Source organism: Temnothorax curvispinosus, unplaced genomic scaffold (genome assembly GCF_003070985.1).
Source record: "Temnothorax curvispinosus isolate PA1 unplaced genomic scaffold, ASM307098v1 QBEX01016327.1, whole genome shotgun sequence".
Taxonomy (NCBI): Eukaryota; Metazoa; Arthropoda; class Insecta; order Hymenoptera; family Formicidae; genus Temnothorax; species Temnothorax curvispinosus.
Window position 1 is genome coordinate 406,817 of NW_020226107.1, and position 6,000 is coordinate 412,816.

The following is a 6,000-nucleotide window of genomic DNA, read 5'->3' on the forward strand; positions in this document are numbered from 1 at the left end:
ATTGGAAATATCAATGATACTTAATGCAATATGGATGGAAACTTTAAGAACTGCAATAACAAACCAAATTCGAAAAGTATTACTGGTAAGATAAAAAAAATATAAGAATAGAAGAAATACTGAAATTCACATATGGTATTCCAAGAAGATTACTTTAAATAAAGTCGCAATTCAGTTTAGCCGTAAAGTATTTATTATACTATGTCGCTAATTCGCGAACTTTAGTATGAGACATCATATTATTGATATTTATATACCGTTTAATAGTATTTTTATAATAAGATTATACTCTCTGTAGGAATATAGTCTGGGCGATATTACCTTCAATGGAAATCATTTTATTGACATGCAGTACTGTCATTTATGTCCACTTATAAATCGATATGCTTTCTAATGTAGCATCACGAAAGGTAGCAAGTAACACTGCTCTACAAGAAAATAATGAGATTTTTCAAAGGTCAAAACCTATTTTTAACAATTACTGGAATCGTAGAAGAACTACGTAATAATGTTAGGAGCAAATTCTGCGAAGTGAGCGATGAGAATTTTTTAGACAATGTTAAAAATATTTTTTTTGCTGGAATTTTATTTATTATGTAAAGGCTTAATATTACACGATATATTTATATTTAAGATTAATTTATGTTATGTAGATTCAAAATACTATTATGGAGTATAATGAGTAACATCTTTCATTATGCTTCTTATGCTGACATACAGAAGTGCAAGTTATTAAAATTAATACAATATAACGTGAACACCTAATGGCATAAGCCATTAAAATTTATCCTCGAACAATTTTTATCCAAAAGTTTGAGCCGTTACCTATTGACATACATACACATATATATTCCGTTTGGTACAGGCTTTAGAGATCACCTAGATCAAGATCGTCAGATTGTCTATATCTCCTGTTTAAGCTATCAATATATAAGCGATTTTGATAATTGATAACATTGATAAACATTAATTACAATAAAGATTTAAAATTGAATATTATTTTATTCTTTTTATAGGATGTTAAAGGTTTCTATACAAATATTTTCAATATGATAAAATGGCGTTAATATACCGTATATATTGTAATTAATTAATTAATAATAAAAATTTTTTGAAATTAATACTGGTATAACCTATTAGAATTTTTTGCTTTTTCTTACAACTTCCTCCTCAGATTTTAAGTCAGTCGAATTAAATTATGATATTACGTATTACGAAATTGTGTAACAAAATATTTTAATAATTTGTATGTCCCTTAAATATATTACAAGAAAACACAATTCTAATTTAATAAATATGTTTAACAAACTATACATTGCTATTTAATAACAAGTTATGCATCGAAAGCAGGCAATCGATTTTGTTTTAAGATCCCAGATTTCTGCTAATCCGTAATGGATTTTATCAATTCTAATTCTGCATGTGATACTATTACATGATGGAGCACGCAAGCACGTAACGCAAGCAAATCACATTTTATAATTCTCTCTTGCGTGCAATCTACTCATTAGAGTCTGTTTGCTTCTTCCACGCCCACGCGAACGGAGTACGAGCTTACGGTTGTATGTTGCAACTTTTTGAATAAGAAACATAGACTTTTTGAGAATAGAGTATATCAGTTATTGATATTAGCGAAATAGATTAAAGGTTATCGGCCTTAAAACAGAACTTTTAAGCTCGTTACAGCCCGTTACGGATTATAGGGAAGTCTAGGTTCGAATTTTGGCTAGGGTGATATTTTTTGCAATAAATTTATTACAGTGTTTTGAAGATGATGCTTATTAGCATTAAAGGTTAAATCGATTATCGATTTAAGTATGTGGATTTACTGTTCCAACAAAAAGCTGTGTTTTAAGGCCGACAAATAATCAGCGCTCAATTTACTGATTGTAAGTTGGAAAAAAATACAGAAAATTTTTATATAATAATAATAATAATTATTATTATTAGGCTCCCAAGATCCAGCCCGACCAAATAAATTAACTGTAAGAAGTTAAATGCATACACAATTTTCTGTAATTATAATACGATGTGCAAATTGTGGTGCGTGAATAGAGAATCATATAAATCCGCATATTCGCGAGGAAACCTAGCAATTCACTATCTCACGCGTGCTCGAAATTTTAAGCGTAACACGATTGTGAGGTGATGCCTTTAGAATAGTATAGTCGCGAGAGGAAACATCTGTTCCAATAATGTCGCGAAATTCTGACATATGTATTCGCGACTCCACGCGAAAAGACAATAAGGAAAAATTGCTGAGAAAATTTGTGAGCGTATATGTAATAAGAATAAATAACTTTGTATATTTCACAAAAATAGGAAGCTGACTACTTCGGTTTAATTGTGTTCTTTAGATCTTTATGGCTCTACAAAAAAATCTTGACAATCGTAGAGCGTTTTAAATTAAAAAAAAACAATTAACAATTCAGTATAAGAGATATGTATTTATCATGTCATGTAATCTGGCATATTGTTGAACTCGCTCGTATATATAATAATAAACTTTGCGTCTTTTAGTCCTCTTAATTGAACATGTATTCTGATTGCAGAAGCAAATTACTCGCGTAATTAGAGCAAAGTATATATATCGGATAGAAAGTGCATCTTCTTTCTCGTCACGTTCCCGTCATAACGATAATTTGAACGCTTGCTCGGGCGACTCGGCGCGCAAAAGTCTAGTCATATTTTCCTCATTACGCGAAACTCGCGACTGAGTTTAAATTCAAAGGACACTCGAGTGGATCAGGCGACGCCAAGTAGAAAAGCCAAATCGACGCGACCGATATCGGCGACTTCACCAAAGTGGTTAAGGAATAAAAAGGAACGGACGACAGCAAACGAGTTGAAGAGGTCATCACCAACTTACGTGGAAAGGTACATTTTTCTCTTCATCGACTTTGAGGATTTTAAACTCTGTGGTCTTTCCTCAAATAGAAAGCGAGCGATATATTTCGATCTAGTACATCGTAAATGGAAAAATAAAAATTTATTAATATTTAAGAAATTATATAAAAAAACTTTATTGTACAATATATGATTGTTTAAGTCCTCTTCAAAATTTTAACAATAAACAGTGTGTTCTATATGAAATGCAAAAGTCAAGGACAAATTACTATCGCGAAATAAGTTTTCAGCATTTCCTTAGAGCAATGGTTTCATGAAAATTAAATAGACTCAGTTAAATCCGATGAAACGAATTCGTAATTATTAAATAAATCAACGACCAATTAAACTGAGAAATCTCTGACTGAGAAAATGAAATTATTAGTCTTATAAATATGAATTTAACAAGGGAAATAATGATTAATTTAGAAATATAGTTGGAGTATTTTTTAATATATAAAAAAAATGTTAGTTTTAAAAGGTATCTTTATTTGCATCGTCAAATTAATGTAGTCGGCAACTTTGGAGACGTGGCACAAACTCTTCTGCAAATTTTGCGCTGATCATGACTGAGTTTTTTCTTCGATGTTACCGAAGAAAATTTTGAGAATACTTTAAAACTTTGCGCACGCAGCATCCGTTTGATAAAGAAAGATGGGCGCGGGTAAAGATGGAAAAATTATGAACGGCACGGCCAATATGACATTGGTTCCATACGCACCGCTATAACTTAGAGCAAAAGGCAGTGGTTAGCAGCAGCAGCAGTATTTCCCTGTCACTGGCAGTGACCCATATGCTCTGTCCATAAAGGGTATGTGTATAAAGCCGCCATGAGCACTGGACGCGGCGGACACATGTGCCGGGGCAGATGCGTGATGCGTTCTCCCGAATCATGCGGACGTCCGATACTCGCGGATACTATCGGACGAGAAAGGCAACGCGTATCGCAAATGACGAAAGGCTGATGGGTTTGGATTACTGTTACCAGATTATATACGAACATCGTTGCCCACGAGAACCCCATGTTCGTTACCGCGCGTCTGATGCTATCTGCGCTTGTGAATTGCTGTGTTTAATTTGTGCGCTGCAAGATATCGACTTTAGCAAATAGTAATTATAGCGATGTTGTTGCTACAAAACAAATCTTCGCGACTTGTATAATATTCGGATTCTTGTATATAAAAGCCAGTTGTGTTATTCACTCCTTGCCGCATTTTTCGCCGTTTGCATTTTTGTGACCATTATATATTTTATTATTACAAAGCTATAAATTAGCGAGTAAGCTTCGTGGTGAACGTGGCTCAATCTTTATACTTTTACTCGTGATGCTGATGCTAGGAGAGGTAGTCTCGCGAAAATCGAATATCGCCCATGTCGAGCGATCGAAAGTGACACATTGAATCCGTTTTTCGACGAAAGCATTAATAACAAGCTCTTGTGCACATCAAAGCATTCGAACAATAGATATTTTCCAGCGACAAAATGGGCGGTCATCGGAATCAGATAATTTATCTACCTGCTGCATCGGCATCGTATTGACGTCAAAAAAAAACAATTTTCGCGGAAAATTAGTTTTCGATGGATGCGAAATGAGAGAGAGCTGGAAAAAGATACGATTGCGGTATCGCGTCGTTTCAGGATAGAACCGTAGACTCGACCGCAATCTGGTATGCGCATTGCAATGTACGAAATACGGAGGTAGTAATTGCTTGCCGTTTTTCAGCTATCTCGGTACTTTCTAAACACGTTGTATACTTGCGTAAACTTATACTTTAATCTATTACCTTTATAGTGAATAATTTATCAAACAATTATATTTTATATTATATTATATTTAATTAGTAATATTAGGTATAAATAGGTCCATATACGTTTATGTAAAGAGATATCAATAACGATAAGCTAGCCATAAACAAAAGTTGCAAAAGTATATGTATATAGATATAACAGTCATTTTTCAATGAATACGTCTTCGGTTTTACGATCGATTTTGGTCAGCCTATATGTTAATAGAATTTTTTGTCAATTTGCACGTCAAGTACTTATATCCTGATGATCGTTAATTAGATGTGAAAAAGTTAAAATATCATTTGCCTTTATAATTTGAGGTATGTGATTGTGACATCTTTGATAAACTATGCGTACTTATCTCGGATTTTGGTGGTACAATTTGTGACTACATTACCACAAATAAATTTTACAATTCTGTAATTAATTGACAACTAATCGGTTGAGCTTGTAATTTCTACAACATAATAAAAATATTACAGTTTTTTTTTAAGTAGTAAAACGATCCAGAGGAAATAAAAACCATATTGATTTGTTGGTGATTACAGTTAATATTAATTGTAGTATTTATCATTATTTTATCAATAAGCTTTACTTTAAATTAAATTTATCTTAAAAGAAGGCACCGCAGGTTTTAATCGATTTATAAATTCTTCGCCTATTTGTCCGATCAAAGATGGCAGCACTTTTTGGAATAGTTTAAAAAACATTTGGTATCTGCTAATTGTAATTTTAAGTGTTATTCTGTCATATTAATTAACTTATACTATCTAACCGTAATATATATGTACTTACTTCGATTAATATAATATAAAATTATCTAGAGATTATTTTCCATACTTTTATGAGTGCGTTTCACTTAACGCTCGCAACGCCGCGCTCGTGGAATCATTTTATCCTTGTTGTTTGTCAAATGTTAAACAAGGACGAATGATGTTCGCGAGCGTTGTGAGCGTTAAGTGGAACGCACCCTATATTACACGCAGTTATTCGACAAATTTTATAATATTTTCAAAAGAAAAGTTTCAATATCTGTGCCTCATCTATTAACCTAAAATAAAATTTAAATTGATTTATTGCAATTTATAGACAACTTTCGTATTATAATATATTACAAACATTTAAGCTTTCCTGTGGTTGGTAAATGTAAAATGTTCGACTGAACGAGAATTTATCGAACTAAGGTAAATGAGTAGCAGAAAGAATCACATATGCTAAAAAATTAAAATGTAATAATTTTGTTGTTCAGAACATATTGCTTCCTCATAGAGGAAGCTTTGTTTTCGTGAAAAAAATTTTTTTTAGTTGCCGCTGCCAATGTGTTCA